This window comes from Xenopus tropicalis, chromosome 10, assembly GCF_000004195.4.
Source record: "Xenopus tropicalis strain Nigerian chromosome 10, UCB_Xtro_10.0, whole genome shotgun sequence".
NCBI lineage: Eukaryota > Metazoa > Chordata > Amphibia > Anura > Pipidae > Xenopus > Xenopus tropicalis.
Window position 1 is genome coordinate 9,511,949 of NC_030686.2, and position 16,721 is coordinate 9,528,669.

A 16,721-nucleotide genomic window follows, 5' to 3' on the forward strand; every position below is an offset into this window, starting at 1 on the left:
ACCATGTATCAGTTATAGTGTTACTTACAATCTTATATACACAAATCTTTTTCATTACTACTTTAATTCATTGCTGTCTGATTTGTCCTACTGGCCTCCAGTAGCCCAGCTGTGGCCTAAAATAGCCCCCTTGCTTTCACCTAACTTCTAAACAAATAGGAATTCTAGTAACTAAAAGGCCTTTGGATTGTACTTACACAGCTAGCAGCTGGAGGAGTCTGAGCTGGAGGTTCTACATCCTTTGGGAAAGAATAAAGAGATTTTAAAGCTCTATATATAGAGAGTATTAACAGAAATACTGTGGTTGTGATATTAATATACATTTCACTAAGCATTAGTATATATATATATATATATATATATATATATAATATATATATATATATATATATATATACTAACTGATATATTAACTGGTATGGGTACCCACGGGAATGGAAACCAGTGCCGAACCCAATAAAAATGGTCTGGCTCAATTTCCTTTCCATTTAGAGTCTGTCCCTACTGCTGCTATGTGTATAGATTCATGGGGAAAGATAAAAGTCTTGCCATACAAACATAGGGATAATACCGTACTATAGGGATCCCCAACCTTTATTACATGTGAGCCCCACTGAGATGTAAAAGGTGTTCATAAGGGCAGATAAAGCATAAGGTTCAGCTCTAAAACTCCAACTACTCTATTCACAGTGGGTCCTAGCCAGGCCTAGCATAAATGAGATGTAAGCCCTATGATTTGTGGGTAAAAAAAAGAACATATATAAGGTTCCCTGTGTTTCTAAAGGTCCCCATACACGGTAAGATCTGCTCGCTTGGCGAGATCACCGAGTGAGCGGATCTTCCCCCGATATCCCCACCTACGGGTGCCCTGGGGCCAAACGATCAGATTATGTAAGCGGCAATGGGGCAGTCGGTTCGGGGACCGCATCAACGAGCCGATGTGGCCCCTGATCCGACTGAATCTTTTAACCTGGCTGATCGATATCTGGCCAATTTCAGGCCAGATATCGGTCGGCCAGTCCAGTCGTTTCTGCCCCTACACGGGCAGATAAGCTGCCGAGTCGGTCCATGGGACCCATATCAGCAGCTATTATCGGCCCATGGCCTTAAGTCTCCAGTCCTTTCCACCCTCAGAAATGGAAATTTCTAGCAGGGTAAAGGAACAAATAAAAAATTATGGTTAAAGTAAGACTACGGCTCACCATTTCCTTTAGTGGCTTACCTGAAAAATGTTTCCTTGCCCTGCATCTTTCTGCTCTAATATAAAGCATTCTTCAATGGGAATCTAACAAATGAAAGTTTGAAATATTAACACCAATATATTTTTTGTTAGGGATGCACCGAATCAATCATGCAATATTTTTGTTTTTTGCTCATATATATAAAAAAAATCAGGTTTGGATTCCATTTAGTGTTTTGGTGAATGTTTGTGAAGGATTAGTTATCTAGCTGAATCCGAAAGCTTTAGACTTGGTTGCTTCATATAGATAATATATAGATTTTACCAGTTGCTATCAATAGTTTCTAGGTTCTTGTAAGGCAAAAAATATAATCTGCCTAATTATATTACAGGTATGGGATCCCTTATCCAGAAACCCATTATCCAGAAAGCTCAGAATTACGGAAAGCCTGTCTCCCATAGACTCAATTTTAATCAAATAATATAGAATTTTAAAACTGATTTCCTTTTTCTCTGTAATAATAAAACAGTACCTTGTAATTGATCCCAACTAAGATATAAATATTCCTTATTGGATGCAAAACAATCCTACTGGGTTTAATTAATGTTTTATTGATTTTTTAGTAGACTTAAGGTATGGAGATCCAAATTACGGAAAGATCCCTTATCCGGAATACCCTTGGTCCCGAGCATTCTGGATAACGGGTCCTATACCTGTATTTGTATAAAGATACTATGCAAAATCAAGCAAAAAGCTCTTGGATTGGGGAGCAACAGTGGTAGTTTGGGGTGATTCTCTGGGCATTACAGTGGAGAATATGCCCCATGTGCCACCCATTCTTTATAATGTGACACTGATCATGACTTTTGGGTAAGTAGTATGCTTCGCAAGCATGTACACAAATCATGTGATCTCATGGCTACTGTCAACTGCCAAGAGCGTTGCTTATTCTTAATTAAATACCAATAATGCATCATATTGTTATTATTTCCTACTTACATCATCATCCACTGGAGTTGTTGCAGGTTTATTTTTCTTAAAGAAAAAAAAGTAGGGTCAGTTATTCAGCGTAAAAGAACCATTTACAGTCATGGCACACATAACTCATAGGCCGCATGGAAATCTGTATCATTAAGACTTGTTAGTTATAAAGTGACTTGATGCCGTCATTATGAATAGAAGGTTTATATATTAGGGGGCTGGTTTATCAAACGCTGTCTCACTAAACATCTAGTCAAGGCCACAGCCTTCTTGTGAACTACCCCAATGGCGTCTTATGTTGGAGGCAAACTACATCAGGTCTAACTCTCCTACTAGCTACACTTCCAGGCCAACCTGTAGTACCCTTCATTTGTGCCAAGAGAGGCCTAATTCCTATTGTATATCCAAGATCTAAAACGGGGCCTCCCCTCAAATGTTATTATATTTCCCTATGCATGCTATGAGGGAATTTAGCGGTTTATTGATTTGCCGGGACACTTTGGACTGACCCCCTCCCAGAACTTGCCTTGTGCTGGTTTCTTGTGGGAGGGATATTAGCCCTACAGAGGGGCTTTGTAACCGTATTCTACACAACCTACACTCACACACAATCACTAAATTCCACATTCAAACAGCACTAAGAATTTGCAGCCTTACCTTCTTTTTCTTTAATCGGGGAAAAAAACAACAAAATAAATTTTTCAAAACTCTTCGAGCCATTCCTTTCTAGAATATCTAGACTGTGGGTTGAAATTATAAGGAGAGAAGAAAAGGTACAATTTATTTTTGCTGTACAATTACTTTCCTGTAATATTAGTAATGTTATTAGTAGGCTTGTATTGCTATCTGGCAGCTACATATCATTCTGGAGGCAATAATGCAAAATCCCTGCTCAGTAGAGTTTACAATCAGTATCAGACCATACAGTACATATATCATACATAAATAATATAGAGAGAATGTACTCACTATGATATACTAAGGGGCACATTTACTAATCCACGAATCCGAATCCCGAAAGGGAAAAAAACGTATTGGAAACGAAAATTGTGCGACTTTTTTGTCGCCGTTGTGATTTTTTGTATTTGTCGCGACTTTATCATCCCCATCACGACTTTATCGTATTTTGCGCGACTTTTTCGTCGCCGCTGCAATTTTTTCGTATTGAGCGATAGTAAATGGCGGAAAAACCAATCCGTTTTTTTTCGCAACCACGACCAAAAAGTCACAGAAAAAATACGAAAAAGTCGCAGCGGCGACGAAAAAATCGCGGGACATATGAAGTCACAACGGCGACAAAAAAAAATTGCAAAAATACCGATCATTACAAAAAACTGCATTCGGACGCCTTCGGACCGTTCATGGATTAGTGTATTTGTCGTGACTTTTTCATTGCCGTAGCGACTTTTTCATTGCTGTCGCGACTTTATCGTATTTTGTGCGACTTTTTCGTTGCCGTCGCAATTTTCTCGTATTGAGCGATAGTAAATTCCGGAAAAACCAATGTGATTTCTTTCGCAACGGCGACCAAAAAGTTGCGGAAAATATATGAAAAAGTTGCGACGGCGATGAAAAAATCGTGGGAGATACGAAAAAGTTGTGACGTTGATGGAAAAAAATCGCGAAAATACCGATCATTAGGAAAAAATTCATTCGGACCGTTCGTGGATTAGTAAATCGGCCCCTAAGTTTGAAATCTTAAAAATAATTTCAATTTACCAAAAATCTACTGTCAGTCTATTAGTCTTAATAACATTGGGCTTATTAGTTATTGTGCAGTCTATAGGATAGCTGCTGCTATGGTAACAGGCGCAATACTGTGCAACTTAGGGTGCAATTCATGTAGTACATTCCTATTTCAATACACAGCGCAAACCCCCATATATAATAAAAGGCACTACGTTTGCCCAGGAGTGGTAACCCTTAGCAACCAATAAGACGTTTGCTTAAAAACAGGTGACCAGAAAATGCTTCCTGCAGATTGGTTGCTATAGGTTTTTGCTTCTGGGCAAACGACGAGCCCCAATATAATTGATTAATATAAAATTATTATTATTATCTTGCCTCTGTAAGTATGGGATCATAATTAACCCAGCTATGGGACGTTGGGGAGTTTTACAGGGGATTCATTTCCCATATTAAAGCTCGTTAAACAATTATATTTTAGGTGGTTTGTGTCTGCATGTACCTGAGAATACTGAAATATTGGATTAATGGTATTTATGGCACGCAGGCCTATATTACTGATAGCTGCCTATTTAGGAAAATCAAGATTTTTGTGTTATTTGGTGGAATCTTACAGTTTGCTTTTGGGAAAAAAGGCAAAATGAAGGCCAGACACCATAATGATCACAAACTAGGCTAATTGCCAATTGGTATATAGTGACTCTATGCAATACATTATAAAGCAAGCTTTCTTCGCTTAAAAAAATATAATGTTTTTGCCACCGTGTGTCTGTGAGCCCCAAAATACTGATATATAAGAGAAAACAAAAGTGATGCGCTCACCTCTCCTGGCTCCAAAGAAAGTGAGAAGCCGTTGGCTGTTACTGCTACAGCTTGTCACTTAGTGATGTCACAATGCTTCCCCACTCAGCTCTTCTGCTCCAAGTGAGAAACCATTATGATGTCATAATGGGGGAACCATTATGACATCACTAAGTGACAAGTTGTAACTGTAACTTTCTTTGGAGTAATATGTAGAAATAAAACAGTACCTGTACTTGATCCCAACTAAGATATAATTACCCCTTATTGGGGGCAGAACAGCCCTATTGGGTTTATTTAATGGTTAAATGATTCCCTTTTCTCTGTAATAATAAAACAGTACCTGTACTTGATCCCAACTAAGATATAATTACCCCTTATTGGGGCAGAACAGCCCTATTGGGTTTATTTAATGGTTAAATGATTCCCTTTTCTCTGTAATAATAAAACAGTACCTGTACTTGATCCCAACTAAGATATAATTACCCCTTATTGGGGGCAGAACAGCCCTATTGGGTTTATTTCATGGTTAAATGATTCCCTTTTCTCTGTAATAATAAAACAGTACCTGTACTTGATCCCAACTAAGATATAATTACCCCTTATTGGGGCAGAACAGCCCTATTGGGTTTATTTCATGGTTAAATGATTCCCTTTTCTCTGTAATAATAAAACAGTACCTGTACTTGATCCCAACTAAGATATAATTACCCCTTATTGGGGCAGAACAGCCCTATTGGGTTTATTTAATGGTTAAATGATTCCCTTTTCTCTGTAATAATAAAACAGTACCTGTACTTGATCCCAACTAAGATATAATTACCCCTTATTGGGGGCAGAACAGCCCTATTGGGTTTATTTCATGGTTAAATGATTCCCTTTTCTCTGTAATAATAAAACAGTACCTGTACTTGATCCCAACTAAGATATAATTACCCCTTATTGGGGCAGAACAGCCCTATTGGGTTTATTTCATGGTTAAATGATTCCCTTTTCTCTGTAATAATAAGCTGTGGGGTTGGGCATGTATGGCTAAATATACATATATACCATACAGTACATATATCATACATAAATAATATAGAGGGGATGTACTCAGTATGATATACTAAGGGGCACATTTACTAATCCACGAATCCGAATCCCGAAAGGGAAAAAATCGTGGAAACGAAAATTTTGCGACTTTTTCGTCTCCGATGTGATTTTTCGTATTTGTCGCGACTTTATCGTTGCCGTCGCGACTTTATCGTAGTTTGTGCGACTTTTTTGTCGCCGCTGCGATTTTTTTGTATCGAGCGATAGTAAATGGCGGAAAAACCAATCCGATTTTTTTCGCGACGGCGACCAAAAAGTTGCGGAAAATATTCGAAAAAGTTGCGACGGCGACAAAAAAATTGCGGGACATACGAAAAAGTCGCGACAAATACGAAAAAATCACAAAAAATACTGATCATTACGAAAAAACGCATTCGGACGCCTTCGGACCGTTCATGGATTAGTGTATTTGTCGCGACTTTTTCATTGCTGTCACGACTTTATCGTATTTTGCGCAACTATTTCGTCGCTGACGCGACTTTTTCGTATTGTGCAATAGTAAATGGTGGAAAAACCAATCCAATTTTTTTTGCAACGGCGACCAAAAAGTCGCGGAGAATATATACGAAAAAGTCACGACGGCAGCGAAAAAATCACGGGACATACGAAAAAGTTTCGCCGCCGATGGGAAAAATCGCAAAAATACCGATCATTACGAAAAAACGCATTCGGACGCCTTGGGACCGTTCGTGGATTAGTTAATTTGCCCCTAAGTTTGAAATCTTAAAAATAATTTCAATTTACCAAAAATCTACTGTCAGTCTATTAGTCTTAATAACATTGGGCTTATTAGTTATTGTGCAGTCTATAGGATAGCTGCTGCTATGGTAACAGGCGCAATACTGTGCAACTTAGGGTGCAATTCATGTAGTACATTCCTATTTCAATACACAGCGCAAACCCCCATATATAATAAAAGGCACTAAGTTTGCCCAGGAGTGGTAACCCTTAGCAACCAATAAGACATTTGCTTAAAAACAGTTGACCAGAAAATGCTTCCTGCAGATTGGTTGCTATAGGTTTTTGCTTCTGGGAAAATGACGAGACCCAATATAATTGATTAATATAAAATTATTATTATTATCTTGCCTCTGTAAGTATGGGATCATAATTAACCCAGCTATGGGACGGGGGGGGAGTTTTACAATTAGTTAAACAATGATATATTAGGTGGTTTGTGTCTGCATGTACCTGAGAATACTGAAATATTGGATTAATGGTATTTATGGCACGCAGGCCTATATTAGTGATAGCTGCCTATTTAGGAAAATCAAGATTTTTGTGTTATTTGGTGGAATCTTACAGTTTACATTTGGAAAAAAGGCAAAATGAAGGCCAGACACCATAATGATCACAAACTAGGCTAATTGCCAATTGGTATATAGTGACTCTATGCAATACATTATAAAGCAAGCTTTCTTTGCTTAAAAAAAATATCATATTTTTGCCACCGTGTGTCTGTGAGCCCCAAAATACTGACTTATAAGAGAAAACAAAAGCGATGCGCTCACCTCTCCTGGCTCCAAAGAAAGTGAGAAGCCGTTGGCTGTTACTGCTACAGCTTGTCACTTAGTGATGTCACAATGCTTCCCCACTCAGCTCTTCTGCTCCAAGTGAGAAACCATTATGATGTCATAGAGGCCACCCAAGATGCTAGGAACAGCAACCAATCAGAAGTTGCAGCTTGAGAACAATGTCCTAGAATTGTACAGCGCTGCGGAATATGTTGGCGCTTTATGAATAAATGTTAATAATAATAATAGAAATGTAGCCAGTAATACTGCAGCTACCGGAACCTTCTGCCCCATAAATCCTATATCACAAAGAAAGGTTTTTCCAAGGGGAAATAAAAAATATAATCGGCACTTGTCTCATAGAAAATCAATGTACAGGTATCGGACCCCTTATCCGGAATCCAGATATCCAGAAAGCTCCGAATTACGGAATGTCTGTCTCCCATAGACTCCATTTTAATCAAATAATTCAGAATTTTAAAATTTTCTATGTAGAAATAAAACGGTAACTTGTAATTGATCCCAACTAAGATAGAAATAATCCTTGGATTGGATTGGATGCAAAACATTCCTATTGGGTTTAATTAATGTTTTATTGATTTTTTTAGTAGATATAAGGTATTGAGATCCAAATTAGGGAAAGACCCCTTATCCGGAATACCCTTGGCCCCGAGCATTCTGGATATTGGGTCCTATAGCTGTATAAGTGTAATTTGTGCCACACAGGTATAAAGCCCCAGGGTATCAGGCTGCTAATACCCCAGTCTATGAGACGTTTGAGAGATGACCAGTAAATGCTGTTACTAGTTTAATGCTAGGGACTCATATAACTGGTACAAACGTCAGACTCCTCCCCCTTCGGGGCTGCAATAGGAAACAGGGGGCAAATAGTTCAAGCTTGCTTGTGCTTTTCTAAGTGATCCGGCCCCCCATCTTTTTGTGGCGCCCCCCCCCCCTGAACCCCCCAATTTTCCCATTGACTTTGACAGGGAAGATTTTCAAACTGCTGCCACTCTTACAGCTTTGAAGCTACACCCCCCAAACTTGAATAACATAATCATAGGGTCACCCCGAATGAAGCAGCAACATTTGTTGGATGACCCCAAAGTGGGAGGGGCCAACAGCAGCCAATCAAATTTTAATCATTGACTTTAATGGGGAAATTGAAAATCCTGCCAATGTTACGGCTTTGAGACTTCACTCCCCAAACTTGAATCACACAGTCATGGGCTCAGCCTGAATGAAAATATGATGATTGTTGGATGCCCAAAAGGGGGCGGAGCTGTGACAGCCAATCAGATTTTACCTATGGACTTTTAATGGGGAAATCCAACCTGCTGCCAGTCTCACAGTATTAACCCCAGGGTCCCCAAACTTGTCACAGTTGGTCACTAGAGGACTGCAGTTTTAGTTTTGAAAAAGTGGGCGGGGCCACCAACAGCCAATCAGATTTCACCTATTGAATTTTATTGGTTTGATGCCAGGGTTCACAAACTTTGCACAGTCAGTCACTGCGTGACTTCGTACTTAAGGTTAAAAATAGTGGGCGGGGCCGCCAAAAGCCAATCACATTTCTTTCATTGTTTTCAGTGGGGAAATTTTAACTGCTGCCATTCTCATATGTTTAATGTCAGGGTCCCCAAACTTTGCACAGTTTGTCACTGGGTGACTATGTTCCAAGTTTAGAAAAGTGGGCGGGGCCAACAACAACCAATCAGATTTCACCTATACACTTCATATGTTTAAATTTAAACTGCTGCCATTCTTTAAATATTAATACTAAGGTCTCCAAACTGCAGAGCTAGTCACCTGGTAACTGCGGTTCAGAGTTAGAAAAAGTGGGGGGAGCCACCAACAGCCAATAGCATTTTACCTATTTACTTTCAATGGTGAAGTGTAAAATGCTGTCAGTCTCACAGTTTTTATGCCTGAGTCCCCAAAATTTGCAAAGTTGGTCACTGGGGGGACGGCAGTTAAGATCCGAGGTTGTTTGGTCACTGAAATTGAGGATAAGTGGCCATATGGCAACCATTGCTTTGGAAAATGGCCAAACTGGCCGACTTTATCGGTATATGTGTTACCTGCTATAAAATGTATTTACTTAGATTTGTGAGGATTCTGGTTGTTAGCTGAAATATTTATTTGTATTGATTTTCAATATAAGGATTAGGCTGATAGCTATGTCACTTTGCATTATAAATAAATGTGGAACAGCTGATGGATTCAAGCAGTGGGGTAAATGGGGCAATATACTTACTGCAGGCAGCGCTTTGTCTCTGTGAAACGTCTGTAGGCCGGCGTGATGGCCTGCATCTTTGGGCGCCATCTTGCCACTGGCACACCATGCCTAGTTCTCAGGCTAAACCTAAGTAGGACAAGTGTTGTTAGCAGGGCTTAATAAGAGACAAGATCCAATTTATTTTTTTTGTACTAATAATGAATGTAAATATCATACTATAATCAAACCCTACACACTACATAAAATTATATTCAATCACATCCAGACTTCTGTAGCGATGTTTCTGTATAACCCAAGGGGCAGAAACAAGGTAATTCACAAATCCAGAAATCCCAATCAGTTAACTGTTTGGTTAAACTGCCATAAAGGTTGGTGTTGCTCTGTAACCCTGGGTGTTTTAAATGATGAAGCCTTCTACCTCTTCTACCCCTTCTACCTTTGCTTATTTCTTGGGGCACTTACAGGCTACTCACCAGTACAAAACTCCCAGATCAGTGTAAACATGAGGTATATACTTAATTAGTAGAGGGATTGCATGTACAGTAAATGAATTGCATTTAAAGGAGAACTAAAGCTTAACAAAACAAGTAGGGTTTTGGGCTTCTGTACCGGCCCAAGGCAACCATGACCCTTTACCAAGATCTGTGCCTCTGAAATACCCCAGTAGCTCCCCATCTTCTCTGCTGATTCACTGTATATGCTCTGTGCTGCTTTGTGTCATTGCCTGTAAAGAGCTCAAGACTTAGGGCACTTACACACTGGTGTGTAAGTATATTAGCCATGGCAATCATACCCCCCCTGCAGGGGCCCCCATGACCCTTCCAACCCCCAGTGCCTGGCATGGATCCCCCAAGGGGCCCCCACCGTGGCCATCATACCCCCCCGCAGGGGCCCCCATGACCCGTCCAACCCCTTGCACTCAACACGGATCAGGTTAGGGCCGGGGGCCCACTGGGTTTTTTCCCGGGGCCCCTGTGGCCCAGTCCGACCCTGGCTCTTAGTATAAACAGGGAAGTATTTAGGTATGGTGCCACCCTGGGCACCCTAAATACACCCCCAGATGATGGAAGGGACATCACACACACACCTACGGCTATTGGTACGAGTGACGCCACACGGGGGAAATTGTGCCGGACCCCTTATCGCACCAGCTCTGCTGCTGGATTTCCACTGGTAGGTCTGAGAGTGGCTGTGGGGGTTTAATTTGTTCCTTTTTTATAAACTTTATTGAATATATAGGCACCCAAGGGCCACCCCCCCAATGCTGCTGCTTTAGGCACAGGCCCTCGGGTGCCTATATATGAATACGACCCTGAGCACAAAGCTGACCCAGGGACTGGTCCGATTGCTATCTTGGAGTCAGGGAGAAATTTTCATTTTGTCTTTATTTTTTATTTTCCATAGATTGTGAGTTATTTGCCTTTCTCTTCTGACTCCAGTTTTCAAATGGGGGTCACTGATCCCGGCAGCCAATTACTTTTTCCTTAACACTGCCTAGTTGCTAGGCTAACTTTGACCCTAGCAACTAGATAGCTGCTGAAATTCCAAACTGGAGAGCATCTGAACAAAAAGCAAAATAAATAGGGCCAGTTGTAATCTATATCAATAAATATACCCTAAAGCACTGGTGTTCAGGCTTCTTGGATTTGGGACATAACGCTGGTCAGGCCCCATTTGGCAAGGTTAAAGGTTACTAAAATAATGTTGTCACAGTTGGTTTGTTAAAGTTGCAGGAGTCGGTGACAGGGGCTGCATTTACCCCCCAATCCCCCTAATTGCCCCTCAGGTTTGGCTCACCTATCCACTGCTTCACGTTTCAATGGCTTCCAGCTGGGTTAGTAGTATTCCCAAACATTTCTGTGCCTCGGCATCATTTATATATGGGAAGCTCTTCTCCTGCTTGGCTGCTGCAAAGGGCAGAGACCCCTGTATTTATGGATCAGTCTGTATGACAAGTGCAATATATAGGGCACCACATACATACACAATAATAACAATTTATTTCATTGATCATGTTTTGTAGCCTTTTGGTTTTAATCAATATTTTCAAATGTTAATGTATTCACCGAGAGGCTTAAGGCTAAAGCACAGAGGGGAATTTCCAGTTATTTCTTCTGTTACAGGAGAGCGCTCTGCCCCTTTACAATTTCCTTGCTTGGCCACTATAGAGTACACTGTGCAGAATAGATAGCATCGTAACTCAAGCTGAAGATGTCACATACGGCACAACTGGGGGTCCATATTCAGGCCTATATTGTACTTGCACTATGGGTTTTACCATTCAGTGAAGGGGGGGTGCCATTTTTGTTTGGGGTGTCTACTATTTATATGTATGAGTATATAATAACAACCAAGCTGAACTTGTGCCTACATGCATCCACTAATAATATTTTCCTTTTTTTATTGTAGGTGGGTTTATTGATGTTTGTAACTTCTAGATACGGGGTGAGCCAATAAAGGCAGATACAGAGCAGGTTAAAGTACTGGAACCAGGTTCTGTAAGGGCAAACACACACACATGTTGCCCCACATAACACAGAAACCCCTAATATACCCAGTGTCGGACTGGGACCCCAGGGGCCCACCAAAGAACCGTGGGCCCACTCTTCAAACTATTTTTCATCCACTTCTCACTCGGCCTCTATATTTTTCTAGTTTTTTTTCTTTACATACTATAATCTATTCTTCTTTATATTTAGTCAATTTGTTCCCATAGAGAAATAATAAATGACCATGAATTAGGCCAAATAGAGGAAGGAGGGCCCACTGACACCTGGGCCCACCGGGAGTTTTCCTGGTATCCCTGTGGGCCAGTCCGACTCTGAATATCCCTATCCCTGTAATCTGTTCCTTCAAAAAGCATGAATAAATACCATTTTTATATGCCGAAATCCAGCTGCAAAACTGTTCTTCTCTTTCTGCATCATTTGAAATTCTGGCAGGGGAGGAGGGACTAAAACACTGATGTTACAAATTGTAACAACTTCTCCACAGCTTACAGACAGCATGCAGGAACTACATAACCCACAATGCATTGCACTGGGATGTTCCTTTCCATATTGACATCACGTGTGCAGCAGGGAATTGTGGGATTGGTAGGAGGCAGGCTGAGGGACAGGCGACTACTGTTACAGTTTATTTGAGTTACAAAGTAGTCAGCCAGATCAGCAGGGGAACAGGGGGCGGGGCTTAGGGAACTGTTCCAAACCAGATTATTACATTAAACATCATGAAAAGGCTGCATATTATTTAATTGATGTATATTGCAAAGTTGCTTGAAATTATGGTTTGCTGGCTGGGTTTATAGGATGCATGTAATTTCTTTCACATTAAAAACTGCTCTGTTTTGCCGTGCAGCCAAAACAAACATACAAAGGGATGTAGAAGTATATGAGATGTGGCTGGTAGTGTTTATTTATAAATGAAGCCATAAATATATTATTGTGTGTATGTACATAATACAATGAGCGCCTTTCACTTACTGAATCCTGTTTCTTGTTATAATGTAACCCTTTGACTTGGCCTCATGGAGCTATATTGTTTATTTGCACAATGTATGAAAGTACGTTATGGGCCCTGTTATCCAGAATGCTCGAGACCTGGGGTTTTCTGGATAAGGGATCTTTGTGTAATTTGGGTCTCCATACCTTAAGTCTACTAAAAATAATTTAAACATGAGAAACTCAATAGGGCTGTTCTGCCCCCAATAAGGGGTAATTATATCTTAGTTGGGATCAAGTACAGGTACTGTTTTATTATTACAGAGAAAAGGGAATCATTTAACCATTAAATAAACCCAATAGGGCTGTTCTGCCCCAATAAGGGGTAATTATATCTTAGTTGGGATCAAGTACAGGTACTGTTTTATTATTACAGAGAAAAGGGAATCATTTAACCATTAAATAAACCCAATAGGGCTGTTCTGCCCCAATAAGGGGTAATTATATCTTAGTTGGGATCAAGTACAGGTACTGTTTTATTATTACAGAGAAAAGGGAATCATTTAACCATGAAATAAACCCAATAGGGCTGTTCTGCCCCCAATAGGGGGTAATTATATCTTAGTTATTTGACAAAAAGTCACATGATTTTAAGGATTCGGTTCAGCCAGGACCTTGGATTCGGCCAAATCCGAATCCTTCTGAAAGGCTGAATCCTGGCAGAATCCTGGATTCAGTGCATCCCTAGTGAGATGTTTTCAGTATATACAGCAGGGATACATACCTGACTTGAAGGTGCAATGTTGGGGCAACAAATGCCATCAGGACTTCTCATTAGCAGCACTACATTTCATTTTACCATTTATCGATTCACATTTCACTACTACGGGTGCAACTGATGAAGGTGCTCACTTGAATGGGAAAGTTGATCAATAAATGGTTATTTAGTGCAGCAATGTCCAGTGTCACAGTGCACTTTACACTTCATTAGTTGCCTGCAACAATGGCTTCCATTGTACATTTACTATGTCACCTCCTCACAGGGGTTTGTTCCGTACTACGAAGCACCATCTGTATTAACGTGACACTAAGCCACTGACAGTCACATTATGGCAAGGGTCTTATCAATGAGGCAGATAGGGAGTCCCTGACTTATACATATACAGGTATCGGACCCCTTATTTGGAAACCCATTATCCAGAAAGTTCCGAATTATAGAAAGGCCATCTCCCATAGACTCCATATTAATCAAATAATTAACATTTTTAAAAATGGTTTCCTTTTTCTCTGTAATAATAACAGTACCTGTACTTGATCCCAACTAAGATATAATTACCCCTTATTGGGGGCAGAACAGCCCTATTGGGTTTATTTCATGGTTAAATGATTCCCTTTTCTCTGTAATAATAAAACAGTACCTGTACTTGATCCCAACTAAGGTATAATTACCCCTTATTGGGGGCAGAACAGCCCTATTGGGTTTATTTCATGGTTAAATGATTCCCTTTTCTCTGTAATAATAAAACAGTACCTGTACTTGATCCCAACTAAGATATAATTACCCCTTATTGGGGGCAGAACAGCCCTATTGGGTTTATTTCATGGTTAAATGATTCCCTTTTCTCTGTAATAATAAAACAGTACCTGTACTTGATCCCAACTAAGATATAATTACCCCTTATTGGGGGCAGAACAGCCCTATTGGGTTTATTTAATGGTTAAATGATTCCCTTTTCTCTGTAATAATAAAACAGTACCTGTACTTGATCCCAACTAAGATATAATTACCCCTTATTGGGGGCAGAACAGCCCTATTGGGTTTATTTCATGGTTAAATGATTCCCTTTTCTCTGTAATAATAAAACAGTACCTGTACTTGATCCCAACTAAGATATAATTACCCCTTATTGGAGCCAAAACAATCCTATTGGGTTTAATTACTGTTTAAATATTTTTTTTAGTAGACTTAAGGTAGAAGATCCAAATTATGGAAAGATCCCTTATCCGGAAAACTCCAGGTCCCAAACATTCTGGATAATGGGTCCCATACCTGTACCTTGGACACATAATATACAGATAATGTCAAGTCTTGGCCTTCATTGTCCCTCTGTATCAACCTAACTTCTAGCCACGCATTTCGGTTCAAACGCGGGCAATGGATAATCATTTTGCTGGTGGAGGAATGGAATCTGCTTGGACAGACATCTCATACAAATATACATCCACTCAAGTGAATGTCATGGTTACATCTCTAAGCCCCAGGGCTAATTATACATGGGATAATTGGATTCCACACATACTGTACATTTATTTATACCTTAGGCAAATTATTAGTAGATGGCATTTAAAATATGCTTGTCTATTCCCTTATCAAAGGCTGGCCTACAGGATTCACTGGAACCTTTATTCTATGCCCTGTTGCTAGGAAAGTAACACCAGGTGGGTGCTGGGAGTCTCATTTTACAAGTGAAAGTGTAGACATTTGACACTGATGTGTGGAAAAATTAATTTTTTGCTCCAATTTTCCCCCCACTTAAAGCACATTAGTAAACATGGGCCTTCAATGTAAAGGGAAACTGTACCCTTAAACATTGGAAGTCTTTATAAAAATAGCCCAGATGTGAACCACTGTTTCATATAAAAACTATTAAAAAATATATATTTTTTCATATAATACAGGTATGCTTGGGATCTGGGGGTTTCAGGATCTTTCCATAATTTGGATCTCCATACCTTAAGTCTGCTAAAAAAATGTAATCATTAAATAAACCCAATAGGACTGTTCTGCCCCAATAAGGGGTAATTATATCTTAGTTGGGATCAAGTACAGGTACTGTTTTATTATTACAGAGAAAAGGGAATCATTTAACCATGAAATAAACCCAATAGGGCTGTTCTGCCCCCAATAAGGGGTAATTATATCTTAGTTGGGATCAAGTACAGGTACTGTTTTATTATTACAGAGAAAAGGGAATCATTTAACCATGAAATAAACCCAATAGGGCTGTTCTGCCCCCAATAAGGGGTAATTATATCTTAGTTGGGATCAAGTACAGGTACTGTTTTATTATTACAGAGAGAAGGGAATCATTTAACCATGAAATAAACCCAATAGGGCTGTTCTGCCCCCAATAAGGGGTAATTATATCTTTTTTAAATATTAGAATCATTTGCCTAAAATGGACTCTATAGGAGATGGCCTTCCTCTATCACATGTGTCACACACAAGGCTGTGGGCTGAATACGGCCCTTCTGGCTGTTTTGTGTGGCCCTTGGTGACTGTGCCTGACCACACAGTAACTAACTTAATAAAAAATCTGACTGACAACTTAGCCTGTGTTTTAGATTTCGGCCTCCTTATATGTTTCATACCCCTGATCTAGATTATAGTTTTTTTTCAGATAAACAATGCAATACCTGTAGTATGTGCTTTTAGATAATCACATATTGGAGCACTGCCCTTTTTAAGTGACACTGACACAAAAAAAACTACATACATGTTAGGCCCCATCAGCCAATGAATGGCCAATGGAGTTCTGCCTTTTACTCCCACACTACTTCCTGTTACAGGTAGAGCTGCATTATTTCCTGTCAGCTGATCAGTGAGTGTCACACAGGGCACCACAAAATGGTGGCTTATAACATATATGCCTTATGTATGGTATTCTTTAATGTCCTACGGTCACTTCTTATAATACACATTTTCTATTTGTTATGTTTTCATTCAGACAGTAGTAGTCACTGACTGGCTATTAGATCCTCAATTGCTGAATTTGGAAATCTC

General features: G+C 39.8%; 1 protein-coding gene across 7 annotated transcripts in view; it reads left to right on the forward strand.

The window, feature by feature from the left end:
• Positions 1-16,721, forward strand: part of lrrc3c (leucine rich repeat containing 3C) — a 163,510-nt gene that overhangs the window by 121,671 nt on the left and 25,118 nt on the right. The gene's annotated exons all lie outside the window — the stretch shown is intronic.